The 14,809-nt window shown below is 40.8% G+C and overlaps 1 protein-coding gene and 3 non-coding genes across 4 annotated transcripts in view; 2 read left to right on the forward strand and 2 right to left on the reverse strand.

The window, feature by feature from the left end:
• LOC133570631 (uncharacterized) overlaps positions 1-14,809 on the reverse strand; it is a 682,377-nt gene that overhangs the window by 506,423 nt on the left and 161,145 nt on the right. The gene's annotated exons all lie outside the window — the stretch shown is intronic.
• Positions 8,840-8,912, reverse strand: trnav-cac (transfer RNA valine (anticodon CAC)). Its single transcript has one exon. It is a non-coding gene; the product is annotated as a tRNA-Val (tRNA).
• trnag-gcc (transfer RNA glycine (anticodon GCC)) lies at positions 13,987-14,057 on the forward strand. The gene has a single exon. It is a non-coding gene; the product is annotated as a tRNA-Gly (tRNA).
• On the forward strand, positions 14,280-14,353 carry trnan-guu (transfer RNA asparagine (anticodon GUU)). The gene has a single exon. It is a non-coding gene; the product is annotated as a tRNA-Asn (tRNA).

Raw genomic sequence — 14,809 nt, forward strand, 5'->3', positions numbered from 1 at the left:
ATGCTACATAAAATGCTTAACATAGACTGATACTGATACTGTGTAATCATTTCTTTGTCCTAACATTATTTTGGGATATAAATTGATGTCCCCCCAATGTTAAACTCATTTCTACGCTCACTGTGTGAAGACTGGAGGTTAATGTACTAATAAAGTAAAAACATGTAGCACAAATGATGTGTATACATGTTAGCCAATAACAAGTCCGTCTGTAAGGCACACAAACACATTTATTCAACATCGTTATGATGTAACATGGAAGATGCTAACGTTAAGCTAACTAGCGAGGTGATGCTGTGAAGAGCTGCTCCGCAAAGTTGGCATACAACCAAAACATACTTTAAAATGTTATTATTAATGTTCACTTTCAATGTATTTATTTGGAACATGTCAAAACTTTACAAGCACAACTTTTGCTCAAGTGATCAAGCGTCCAACATGAGTGGAAGAAGCAGAGCTTGTCTGGTCCCCCCCAGTGTAAAAACTAAATGCTTGTCTGGTCCCCCCCAGTGTAAAAACTAAATGCTTGTCTGGTCCCCCCCCCCCCCAGGGGCACTAAAGGGGCTCGCTACCTTACGCTATGAAGTGAGGGGAAACTGAGTGAATAATGACAGGTTATATGATTATTTATTTAAACTCATATTCGGCCCACTTTATAATGAATATGTCAGCATGTATTTGTAAAATAAAAAAATAAAAATATATAACACCAAATGATTTAGGGGGGCTTAAGAATATTTTAGGGGGGCTTGAGCCCCCCTAAAATAGACCTAACAACGCCAATGTTGACACATCTCATCTCTGCATACTCTACTAGAATACCCTTATGAGCATTACATATACTGTATATAAATCAAGTACCTATTTTACTGTTTACTTGTAGAAATACCCTTTACAAAGTTAAAATATGCCAAAACAACCACTTTGCTGCTGCCAAAAATTGATTTCAAGTAATATTTTGATATTGACACATCTCATCTCTGCATATTCTACTAGAATACCCTTATGAGCATTACATATATCAACACCTACTGTACTGTTTACTTGTTGAAATACCCTTTTTAGAGCTAAAAACTACCCAAATGGCCACTTTGTTGCTGCCAAAAACTGATTCCAGACAATATTAACAATAATAACAAAATGTCAAAACATTTCTCTAAAAAACAATATTATAAACGATAGCAAGAATATACTTACAAATTTCAGAAAAATGTCACAAGCAAACACTTTGTTTAAAAGGTTTTTACTGTAACAAAATTCTATATAAGTAAAGAAAAATGACTGATAAACACTGGAAAACTGTCACTGAATGTCTTAGTGTGATGTCATTCTGTCACAGACAAATGCTACACAGCTCCATGCTGGTGCTGAGAGGAAAAACATGTGTTATATTTGTGTATTTTTTAATATATATTTATATATATATACACACACACACACATACATATATACAGTATACATATATACACACAAACACTCAATTTGACATACAAAATAACTACTAATTTTAAGAACAAGTTACAGTAATATATAATACATATAACATATAATATATATGTATATATAAAAAAAAAATATATATATATATATATTATATTATATATAGACATATAAACTATATTATATATACTATATACTATACTTTAAATGCCGTCAGATCCGCCTACAATCCTCCTTTTCAAGCTTCGAACTGTGCATGTTTGAACTGGGTCTTTCTGATGTCGTCCTGTGTGCCGTCATCTATCGACCACCCAAGTACCACAAAGACTTTATAACTGACTTTTCTGAATTTCTGGCTGAAATCCTGCCCAAATATGATCGTGTCCTTATTGTGGGTGATTTTAATATTCACACCTGCTGTCCAGATGAGCCGCTTTCCAGGAGCTTCCTGAATATAATCGACTCATTTAACTTTGTACAGTCTGTGTGTGGTTCTACACATGAACGCGGGCATACACTCGATTTAGTGCTCTCGTATGGTTTGTGTGTTTTTAATTTGGACATTTGCGACGCTGTGTTCTCTGATCACATGCCGATCCTGTTTGATATTGCCACGCAGTGTCCAGTTAAATTGTGCGCACCGCCCCAACGCTCTCGCATGTTTAATTCTTCGTCTCCTGCTCGGTTCTCCTCTATTTTTTTGACTCTTTGTGATGATAATTCTGCAGCATCTGTGTGTCTGAATACTGAAGAGTTGGTTTCTGGGTTCAACTCTATCTGTTCACAAACACTGGACACGATCGCGCCTTTCAAATGCCGCCGCGCTAAAGCCACGCCTCAACCCTGGTTGAATGACGTCACTCGGGCTGCCAGGCGCGTATGTAGAAGAGCAGAGAGAAAATGGAAAAAAGACAGGCTGCATGTGTCCTTTGCCATTTTTAAAGAAAGCCTGTTTTCCTTTCAGATGACTGTAAAAGCAGAAATGAATATATATCTATCTCAGATTATATCTTCTAACTGTAACAACCCCAGAGTTCTGTTTAAAACTATTAACACTGTCATTGATGCTCCCAAATCTGCTGGTTTTGATGCTTCTTTTGAATTCTGTGAAAATTGTCTCCATTTTTTCACTGACAAAATTGTGTCAACTAGAGCCAGTCTATCTCAGCCTTCATATGACCCTTCTGTTCCCCTGCATTTCTCTTCTGTTTTCCATCAGTTTGAGCCGGTGTCCTTTTCTTTTTTAAGTGACACAGTTAGTCATATGAAGCCCTCTGGTTCTCCTGCAGATGCCCTCCCACCTCGCCTGTTTAAGGAGGTACTTGCTACTATTGGATCAAGTGTCCTTAACATTATCAATAGTAGCCTCTCTTCTGGAATAGTTCCAGTAGAGTTTAAACATGCAGTGGTACGACCTCTACTTAAAAAACCCAGCCTCGACCCCTCTCTCCTCTCTAACTTCAGACCTATCTCTAATCTTCCATACATTTCCAAAATATTAGAGAAGGTTGTCTACAGTCAGTTGCTGCCCTTCTTAGAGGATAATGGTATCACTGAGCTGTTCCAGTCCGGTTTTAAAGCCCTCCACAGCACAGAGTCAGCGCTTGTAAAAGTTTTTAACGATATCCTCCTGTCCACTGATTCTGGTAAATATGTTGTCCTGGTGCTTTTAGATCTGTCTGCTGCGTTCGACACCGTCGACCACGCCACCTTAATCACTCGTCTTGAGAACTGTGTGGGCATTAAGGGCGCCGCCCTCAACTGGTTCCGGTCGTACCTAACCGACAGGAGTTTTTGTGTAAAAGTAGACAGTTTTATGTCGTCCACAGCTCCTTTACCACATGGGGTCCCCCAGGGTTCAATCCTTGCCCCAATTTTATTTGCGCTTTACCTTCTCCCCCTTGGTTCTATTTTTAGGAAGTACAGTATTGCATTTCATTTTTATGCCGATGATTGCCAGATTTATTTTCCCATGGCACAAAATAACACGGTTCAAAGTCTTATTGACTGCCTGCACGACATCAAAGTCTGGCTTTCAGCTAACTTCCTGAGCCTAAATGAAGACAAAACAGAAGTTATGTTGTTCGGTCCAAGTCGCTCTCCCTCCCCCAACGTTGACCTCGGCACTCTGACCCCGTATCTCAGCGACTCTGTCACAAACCTGGGGGTAAAGTTTGACTCAGATTTTAAATTCGAAAAACAAATCAGCAGCGTCGTTCAAAAAAGCTTTTATCAATTACGCCAAATAGCGAAAGTGAAACCGCTTTTATCAAGACATGATCTTGAGAAATTAATCCACGCTTTTATCTCGACTCGTCTTGATTACTGTAATGCCCTGTATGTTGGCATTAGCCAGGCCTCCCTCGCCCGCCTGCAGCTCGTACAGAACTCTGCTGCTCGTCTGCTAACACAGACCCGCAGACGTGAGCACATCACCCCTATTTTAGCGTCCCTTCACTGGCTCCCTGTGCGTTACCGAATACATTTTAAACTCCTTTTATTTGTTTTTAAATGTCTAAACAACCTCGCGCCAACCTATCTCTCCGACCTCCTTCAGCCTTACTGCCCCACCCGATCCTTAAGATCAGCCGATCAGCTGCTGTTGACGGTCCCTGACACAAGGCTGAAGCTTAGAGGTGACAGAGCTTTCGCCGTTGCTGCTCCCAAGCTCTGGAACGACCTACCCCTGAGTGTTAGACAAGCCTCCTCTCTTCCTGTTTTTAAATCTCTCTTAAAAACATACTTTTATTCCATGGCTTTTAACACTGAGTGATATCCATCCTGCAATGGCGCCCCATAATACACCTGCTGTGATCCTGTTTTTATGTTTTTATGTTTTTATTAATTCTATTTTAATTATTTATTTTTTATCATGTTCTGTTTGTGTTGTGTTGTGTTTGCTCGGTACTCGTTTTATCTTTTAACCTGCTCATTGTACAGCACTTTGGCTACCCCTGTGGTAAATTTTAAATGTGCTTTATAAATAAAGTTGATTTGATTTGATTTGATTTGATTTGATGGGTATATATTTGCTCCAAAAAGGGTATTTCAACAAGTAAACAGTACAGTAGGTAGTTGATGTTGATATATGTAATGCTCATAAGGGTATTCTAGTCAAATATGCGATGTGTAAATATCAAAATATTACGTGGAATCACTTTTTGTCAGGCAATATTACATTTAATGACAATGTTACATAAATGAATACATCCAAACACGTTGTACATATTTATTATGTGCAGGAAGAAATAACAGTTACAATTGTGTGTATCTTCCAAACAAGAAAGAGGTTTTATCACATCACCATGGGACTAACAACACTCCTTTAAATCTCATCAATACCACAGAAGAGGCAAACTGTCCTTTTCCGGGCACCATAAAGTCTTAAATAATGTCAAACATGTAGCGATACAACAACCAGGAAGATAAAGTGTTTGTCTCACACCTACTAATCCACTGTGGACACACCAAGACACAAATGGAGGTTCAGTGACCTCCGCCAAGGAAACACATTTTTGTCAGCCATTCACATTTTGCCACAACACACATGAGGGAAAGTCCTAGTTGGAAATACTAATATTGTGTGTAAGTCACCTGATACATGTTGTGTGTAAGTCACCTGATACATGTTGTGTGTAAGTCACGTGATACATGTTGTGTGTAAGTCACGTGATACATGTTGTGTGTAAGTCACCTGATACATGTTGTGTGTAAGTCACGTGATACATGTTGTGTGTAAGTCACGTGATACATGTTGTGTGTAAGTCACGTGATACATGTTGTGTGTAAGTCACGTGATACATGTTGTGTGTAAGTCACGTGATACATGTTGTGTGTAAGTCACGTGATACATGTTGTGTGTAAGTCACGTGATACATGTTGTGTGTAAGTCACGTGATACATGTTGTGTGTAAGTCACGTGATACATGTTGTGTGTAAGTCACGTGATACATGTTGTGTGTAAGTCACGTGATACATGTTGTGTGTAAGTCACGTGATACATGTTGTGTGTAAGTCACGTGATACATGTTGTGTGTAAGTCACGTGATACATGTTGTGTGTAAGTCACCTGATACATGTTGTGTGTAAGTCACGTGATACATGTTGTGTGTAAGTCACGTGATACATGTTGTGTGTAAGTCACGTGGTACATGTTGTGTGTAAGTCACGTGATACATGTTGTGTGTAAGTCACGTGATACATGTTGTGTGTAAGTCACGTGATACATGTTGTGTGTAAGTCACGTGATACATGTTGTGTGTAAGTCACGTGTGTAAGATGACAAAAAGAGATGTGAGTTGTTTTCAAGGCTTTGGTCCTGAAAAGATGGAAGGCTTTTGCTGGGCGCGGTGGATATTTGGAATGGAAGAAACCTTGGAGGGGACCACAAGTGGTAATGATGATGCCAGCCTATTTCATCCTAAACTTCATTGCAAAAGGACGCTTTCTTCTTTCCTTTATTTTTTTCCGGAAAAACATTTCGGCGACGGGGTTTTCAATTTAAAAGCTTTAATTTGCATTTTCTTTGCAGCCGACTTGCTTCCTCTCGTCGAAACGAGGAAGTGTCCTTCGGCCCGTTCAATCCCGGGTTGGGGTTGATGGAAGGAGTTTGGAAAAAAAAACAAATGTGAGAAAAGTTGGGCCCCCGCGACGGTCCCCTTTCCTCTTTGGTCCGGGGTCCCCCCTTACGACTGTCCTTCGCCATTCTTTCCTCCTCTTTTTTAATATTTGTACAAAACTTCACTCGCCCAAAAAAAAAGAAAAGTTTTCGAAAAATGTGGTAGGGGGGGGGGCTCCAACAACTTTGCCGACTTTACGCTTGGTGACAGAAAAAAAGTTTTCGTGCACAACTTGAGTCCAGCTTTTCTTCCATGTTAAAATCGGTAATGATAACAATCTTTTTTCGTGTTTTTCTGAGGTAAAAAACAAAACAAAAAAAAAAGTTTCTCCCCCTTACCGTTAAACGCCGCCTCGGGAATGGGGGGGGAGGGAGAAAAGAAAAGGCCCTTTTTAGAAAAAATCTTTGACCTGGTCCTGGCTATTTGGGCGTGCTTCAGTTGGGACAAAAAAAGCATGTAAAGGATCTTGGACTATTTTGGACAAAAAGCCTTCCCACCTGACTTGTCAATGTGCTGCAGAGACTGAGAGGGCATCATCTTCTACCACCACACAAACAAATGAAGCAAGAAAAGTCTTTTCCCAACCTTGCAAAGGGAAGAGGCGGAGAGAAGCAGTTTGTCGCTACATGCGGAAAAAAATGCCAAATGGTGTGTGTATCATCTAATAGTGGCCTTCAGATTTCTGTCCTGGGAGTTAAAGACATACACTTGGTTGTCTCCGGTACTGAGAAAGACATGATTCCGTAGTAAGGAGCCCACTTTCACAATACACCACTGTGATAAATAAGCAAACTCCTTCCTTCCATCTTTATTTACAGCGGAAGAGAGACCACCACTGTTTCCCGCGCCTCAAATTCTGACCAATAGCAGTTTGCATTTAGCGGTAGTCGCGTCATCAAGTCTTTATTTTGTCTCTTACTGTGGTGTTGTCTTTATTTTGATATGGCATACAGGATGTGATGTTATTATGCTTGACACATTGACTCCTCTGGAGAATAAACTGATCATTACAACTCATATTAGTCGATTAAAGAAAGTGAATTTTGGTTTGATTTATTGTTTGAAATACTTAAACTATAGTATTGTTGTTACTTCAATGTTGACGCCAATCAAGCACTTGATGGCGTTGTGTTGCTAGACTAGGAAGCGGAAGTAGCGTTCATGAGGAGTTTCCATCATACAATTATTGATATTGTCTCTCAGTATGCAAAATAAAGGGACTTTGATTTATTGCATCAAATGTTAGTTGTAGTATTTACATGTTTTTCTTCAACAGTTGAGCAAGACAACCACAAGGTGGCGTAGGCCGCACCAGCACTTGTGTAGCTCAACCATGAAGAAGAAAACTATCCAATCAAAACATTTTCAAGAAAACTGTCATATTTCAATTCGCTTTGCATGTTTTTTTTTTTGCCATTTTTACAACTTTTATCCGGCTTTTAAATCAAGCCCAAATGGAGCTTTTTAACGAAAGTGAAACATTTACGATGTACTTTTGGGAGAATAGGTTACAAACTTTTGAAGGGTGGCCTTTTGACAAAGACTGGAAAACGTGAGTTTTGAGTCCAAATTGAAAAGAAGTCAGTTTTAATTGTAAACATTGCAGATAAAATGACAAGACGCATGTAGCAGCTTTTTGTTTATAGCATTTCTTTGTTGCAAAGTAGTGTTGTTGAAGCAAGTCTTTAACTCTTTCATTCTTAATAATCAAATGTAGATACTTTTTCTTATGCCTTCTGATCTCTCTCTCTCTCTCTCTCTCTCTCTCTCTCTCTCTCTCTCTCTCTCTCTCTCTCTCTCTCTCTCTCTCTCTCTCTCTCAAATTTGCAAAAAAATTTCTAGTTAAAACGTTTGCAACATAACTTTCAAGCCATGCTTTTTTAAACTAATGTAAATTACTGATAATCAATGCTATCGCCTCAAATTGGCTATCATTAATTCAGTGTAGGGTTATAGACATCGTGTTGAAATCCCATGCTGTTCCAGGCACTGTAGCTGTCAGTCAAGGTGCCTGTTTGTTAAATAGGAGATGTTGGGCTCAAATCCCGTCAGTGTCTTGACGTTTTTTCTGTAACACTTTCTCAGTTTGTTTTCAAACCACATGAATGCAAGCCAAATTATATTCGTTTTGAATAAAATCCCAATGGATCCACAGAGTTTGATGTTTACTGCAATGTTTTCTTCAAAAAAATGCCATTTTAAATGTGGATTGAACCAGGACTCAGAAAGAAACACAACTTCAGATGGGTTCCAAATCACTTTGTAATTTAAGACAGCAGAGTGGCGCAGCGGAAGCGTGCTGGGCCCATAACCCAGAGGTCGATGGATCGAAACCATCCTCTGCTATGATTTAGGTTTCAGGTGACTATTTGACTGGTTCTTAATTTGAAAGCAAGGCCAACACTCATTCAGACTGCAGCTGTCTTCTCTAACTCTTTGGGAATTACACCTATGATTCCTGCTAAAAGAGAGGTTAAACATCTTATAAGTCAATCTAAACAGTACAGTTGCAATCCATTGAAAGCCCTGAGAATACAGTGACTTGAATGAATGAGAAATTTCACAGGTTTGTGCCTGACATTTTCATGGAACCCAGCATTCATGATGTTGAAGCCTGAGGTCTGCCTATATGAGAACCCTCTAAATTTGGTGTTGTGTGTGCTCGGCTGTACATGAGGTGGTCAGCTATGTTGCAAACTACTTTATGATGAAACACAGGACCTTGCTATCATTTATTTCCTTGCTTATTTATAGAGGTAAGAAGGAAAGTAAAAAGACCTTGTTTCCACCCTGTTTCGAACAGGGGACCTTTCGCGTGTGAGGCGAATGTGATAACCACTACACCATGGAAACTGCTGCAAGTTGTAGACCTTTATCAAAACTTACAAGTTGATTTCCGGCCAATGGAAAACATGGTGCTCGCTAGTCTTATTGCTGTTATTAGCTGCATTGCATTTCTTGCCTTTTGTGGATGTTGTTAAATCCCTTGTGCACGTAGAATGTGTTCTACTTTGTAGCATGTTTTGTCTGTCGCGGCCCGCATTTCAAACGTTCTTCCTCTTAACCGAGTTTAGAAAACTTTTTTTACTCCACAGGCGTTGGTGGTTCAGTGGTAGATTTCTTGCCTGCCACGCGGGAGACCCCGGTCCGATTCCCGGCCAATGCATTCTGTTGCTTTTATTACATTTTAACTAATATTCATAAGGGACAAAAGCAATGTTCGTGAAAACCTCAAGACGCAGGCATTCCACCCAAAAGGCATATTGGACTCGCCGAAGGCTGAAGCAGTGTACTTCCAGTTACGCTAATCCAAAGACAACGACATCGGGACATCGTAACATAAGATTTTATAATTTTTTGGGGAGTAAGTAATCATGTAAACCAGTACCGTATTTTCCGCACCATTAGCCGCACCTAAAAACCACAAATTTACTCAAAAGCTGACAGTGCGGCTTTTAACCCGGTGCGCTTTAATAAACACGTAAACCAATAAGTCTCTGTGGCGCAATGGGTCAGCGCGTTCGGCTGTTAACTGAGAGGATGGTGGTTCAAGCCCACCCAGGGACAAAATATTGACTCGAGCACAGGGGTTTGAGGGTTTTCTTGTACAGCCCATGTCCTTCTCTAAATTTGCAAAAAAGTTTCTAGTTAAAACGTGTGCCACAATTGCAATATAACTTTCAAGCCATTCTTGTTTAAACTAATGTAAATTACTGATAATCAATGCTATCGCCTCATATTGGCTATCATTAATTCAGTGTAGCATGTTTGGTTCATCGCAGCCCGCATTTCAAACGTTCTTCCTCTTAACCGAGTTCATAAATCTCTTTTACTCCACAGGCATTGGTGGTTCAGTGGTAGAATTCTTGCCTGCCACGCGGGAGACCCGGGTCCGATTCCCGGCCAATGCATTCTGTTGCTTTTATTACATTTTAACTAATATTCATAAGGGACAAAAGCAATGTTTGTGACAACCGCAAGACGCAGGCATTCCACCCAAAAGGCATATTGGATTCCCTGAAGTCTGAAGCAGTGTACTTCTACTTACGCTAATCCAAAGACAATGACATCGGGACATCGTAACATGAGATTTTATAATTTTTGGGGGAGTAAGTAATCATGTAAACCAGTACCGTATTTTCCGCACCATTAGCCACACCTAAAAACCACAAATTTACTCAAAAGCTGACAGTGCGGCTTTTAACCCGGTGCGCTTTATATATGGATAAATATTAAGATTCATTTTCATAAAGTTTCGTTCTCGCAACTTCGGTAAACAGCTGCCATCTTTTTTCCCGGTAGAGCAGGAAGCGCTTCTTCTTCTACGCAAGCAACCGCCAAGGTAAGCACCCGCCCCCATAGAACAGGAAGCGCTTCTTCTTGTACTGTAAGCAACCACCCGCCCCCGGAAGAAGAAGAAGCGCGCGGTGCATGCTGGGATATGTGACGTTTCATTTCCATTTGTGTGTTTATGTAAAGACCCCAAAATGGCTCCTATTAAGTGTGTTGTCTGTCTAATTATAAATAATGCAGACGAGGCGTGTTAACTGAGTTCTCAACGTTTACTCACAGCGTGCTCATAACCACATTCTAACTGCCAGCATACAACGCTTCTCAGGGCTACCGCGCATGCTCGTAACTATCGTTGCATGCTGGGTAGTGTAGTTGTTATATTTGCTAGCTCATAACATCACATTAAGAGACACGCTTACGCGCTTAATTCAATACTCGCCGTCATTCCGGGTGGATTGACAAAAGACCTCCAGCCGCTAGATATTGGTGTCAACAGGGCATTCGAAGCTAGACTGCTAACTGCGTGGGAACAATGGATGACAGAAGGCGAACACACCTTCACTAAGACAGGGAGGCAGCGCCAGACGACGCCAACATCTGCCAGTGGATCGTAAATGCCTGGGCAGATATTTCGGTCACAACTGTGGTCCGAGCTTTCCGGAAGGCAGGATTCACAGAACTGCTGGATAACAGTGACACTGACTCCGATTACTTCGACGAGACGGAGCCGGCCATTTTGGATCTCACATTTGCCCAACTTTTCACTTCGGACACCGAAGACGAAGGATTTACGAATGAAGAATAACTTCAGAAAGTGAGCGCTATGTTTATTTTGTGTGTTGTGACATTAACGTTCGAGCAACATTATGTTGCTATTGCTCTGCACTATTTTGAATTTTACTATGTTTGTGATTGCACATTTGCGTACATTTTGGGAGTGAACAGAGTTGTTAGAACGCTGGTTTTTAATATATTATTAAAGTTTGACTGACCTATCCGACTGTTTTTTTGACATTCCCTTTAGCGCAGCGTAGGCGCGGCTTATAGTCCGGGGTGGCTTATTGGTGGACAAAGTTATGAAATATGCCATTCATTGAAGGTGCGGCTAATAATCCGGTGCGCCTTATAGTGCGGAAAATACGGTAAGTCTCTGTGGCGCAATGGGTAGCGCGTTCGGCCGTTAACTGAGAGGATGGTGGTTCAAGCCCACCCAGGGACGAAATCTTGACTCGAGCACAGGGGTTTGAGGGTTTTCTTGTACAGCCCATGTCCTTCTCTAAATTTGCAAAAAAGTTTCTAGTTAAAACGTGTGCCACGTTTGCAACATAACTTTCAAGCCATTCTTGTTTAAATTAATGTAAAATACTGATAATCAATGCTATTGCCTCATATTGGCTATCATTAAATCAGTGTAGCATGTTTGGTCCGTCGCAGCCCGCATTTCAAACGTTCTTCCTCTTAACCGAGTTCATAAATCTCTTTTACTCCACAGGCATTGGTGGTTCAGTGGTAGAATTTTCGCCTGCCACGCGGGAGACCCGGGTCCGATTTCCGACCAATGCATTCTGTTGCTTTTATTACATTTTAACTAATATTCATAAGGGACAAAAGCAATGTTTGTGACAACCGCAAAACGCAGGCATTCCACCCAAAGGACATATTGGACTCACCGAAGGCTGAATCAGTATACTTCTAGTTACGTCCATCCAAAGACAATGACAATCGGTCAGCGCGTTTGGCTGTTAACTGAGAGGATGGTGGTTCAAGCCCACCCAGGGACAAAATCTTGACTCGAGCACAGGGGTTTGAGGGTTTTCTTGTACAGCCCATGTCCTTCTCTAAATTTGCAAAAAAGTTTCTAGTTAAAACGTTTGCAACATAACTTTCAAGCCATGCTTGTTTAAACTAATGTAAATTACTGATAATCAATGCTATCGCCTCAAATTGGCTATCATCAATTCAGTGTAGGGTTATAGACATTGTGTTGAAATCCCATGCTGTTCCAGGCGCTGTAGCTGTCAGTCAAGGTGCCTGTTTGTTAAATAGGAGATGTTGGGCTCAAATCCCGTCAGTGTCTTGATGTTTTTTCTGTAACACTTTCTCAGTTTGTTTTCAGACCACATGAATGCAAGCCAAATTCTATTCATTTTGAATAAAATCCCAATGGATCCACAGAGTTTGATGTTTACTGCAATGTTTTCTTAAAAAAAATGCCATTTTAAATGTGGATTGAGTTGCCTATCGCCTCATTTTTGAGCCCATGTCCTTCTCTAAATTTGCAAAAAAATTCTAGTTAAAACGTGTGCCACGTTTGCATTATAACTTTCAACTTACTGCAATGTTTTCTTCAAAAAAATGCCATTTTAAATGTGGATTGAACCAGGACTCAGAAAGAAACACTACTTCAGATGGGTTCCAAATCACTTTGTAATTTAAGACAGCAGAGTGGCGCAGCGGAAGCGTGCTGGGCCCATAACCCAGAGGTCGATGAATCGAAACCATCCTCTGCTATGATTTAGGTTTCAGTTGTCTCTTTGACTGGTGCTTAATTTGAAAGCAAGGCCAACACTCATTCAGACTGCAGCTGTCTTCTCTAACTCTTTGGGAATTACACCTATGATTCCTGCTAAAAGAGAGGTTAAACATCTTATAAGTCAATCTAAACAGTACAGTTGCAATCCATTGAAAGCCCTGAGAATACAGTGACTTGAACGAATGAGAAATTTCACAGGTTTGTGCGTGACATTTTCATGGAACCCAGCATTCATGATGTTGAAGCCTGAGGTCTGTCTATATGAGAACCCTCTAAATTTGGTGTTGTGTGTGCTCGGCTGTACATGAGGTGGTCAGCTATGTTGCAAACTACTTTATGATGAAACACAGGACCTTGCTATCATTTATTTCCTTGCTTATTTATAAAGGTGTTGGAGCCAAATTTCCCTATTTGTTTATAATGCTTTTATTTTATTTTCTCTAATTGATTGTTGGGTTCAGCATGTTGTATTTCCTTTTTTGGCAGATTGCTCCGCCCACTTCCTGTTAAGAACCAGGAAGTGTCGACAGGGAGGGGACTGTTGCTATGGTGGGGTTACCATGGCAGCCTCCTTAAATTGAGTTCAGGTGTGAGCATGGGCAGGGCGGTTGGAGGACAAACAGTTTTCGACCGTGTGGTGTGGTGTCGTGTCATATCATATCGTGTTGTGTCATGTGGTGACAATGCTGGTATAATGTGCCATTCAAGGTTAGCATACTTTGTTATATAACTTACATTTGGTTTAATTTAGATAGCTTGTAATAAACGGATTGTCATATCCAAACACAGTTCTACAGTACTGGACATTCTATCATTTACACGCGTCAAACTGGTCAACACAGTCGCCCTCGGTACCAGCCCAAAGGTAAGGGCTGTACAAAAGGTAAGAAGGAAAGTAAAAAGACGGCCAATGGAAAACATGGTGCTCGCTAGTCTTATTGCTGTTATTAGCTGCATTGCATTTCTTGCCTTTTGTGGATGTTGTTAAATCCCTTGTGCACGTAGAATGTGTTCTACTTTGTAGCATGTTTTGTCTGTCGCAGCCCGCATTTCAAACGTTCTTCCTCTTAACCGAGTTCAGAAACCTCTTTTACTCCACAGGCATTGGTGGTTCAGTGGTAGAATTCTCGCCTGCCACGCGGGAGACCCGGGTCCGATTCCCGGCCAATGCATTCTGTTGCTTTTATTACATTTTAACTAATATTCATAAGGGACAAAAGCAATGTTTGTGACAACCGCAAGACGCAGGCATTCCACCCAAAAGGCATATTGGACTCGCCGAAGTCTGAAGCAGTGTACTTCTAATTACGCTAATCCAAAGACAATGACATCGGGACATCGTAACATGAGATTTTATAATTTTTTGGGGAGTAATTAATCATGTAAACCAGTAAGTCTCTGTGGCGCAATCGGTCAGCGCGTTCGGCTGTTAACTGAGAGGATGGTGGTTCAAGCCCACCCAGGGACGAAATCTTGACTCGAGCACAGGGGTTTGAGGGTTTTCTTGTACAGCCCATGTCCTTCTCTAAATTTGTAAAAAAGTTTCTAGTTAAAACGTGTGCCACGTTTGCAACATAACTTTCAAGCCATTCTTGTTCAAACTAATGTAAATTACTGATAATCAATGCTATCGCCTCATATTGGCTATCATTAATTCAGTGTAGCATGTTTGGTCCGTCGCAGCCCGCATTTCAAACGTTCTTCCTCTTAACCGAGTTCATAAATCTCTTTTACTCCACAGGCATTGGTGGTTCAATGGTAGAAATCACGCGGGAGACCCGGGTCCGATTCCCGGCCAATGCATTCTGTTGCTTTTATTACATTTTAACTAATATTCATAAGGGACAAAAGCAATGTTTGTGACAACCGCAAGACGCAGGCATTCCACCCAAAGGGCATATTGGACTCACCGAAGGCTGAATCA

The sequence above is a fragment of the Nerophis lumbriciformis genome, linkage group LG28 (assembly GCF_033978685.3).
Source record: "Nerophis lumbriciformis linkage group LG28, RoL_Nlum_v2.1, whole genome shotgun sequence".
NCBI classification, from domain to species: domain Eukaryota; kingdom Metazoa; phylum Chordata; class Actinopteri; order Syngnathiformes; family Syngnathidae; genus Nerophis; species Nerophis lumbriciformis.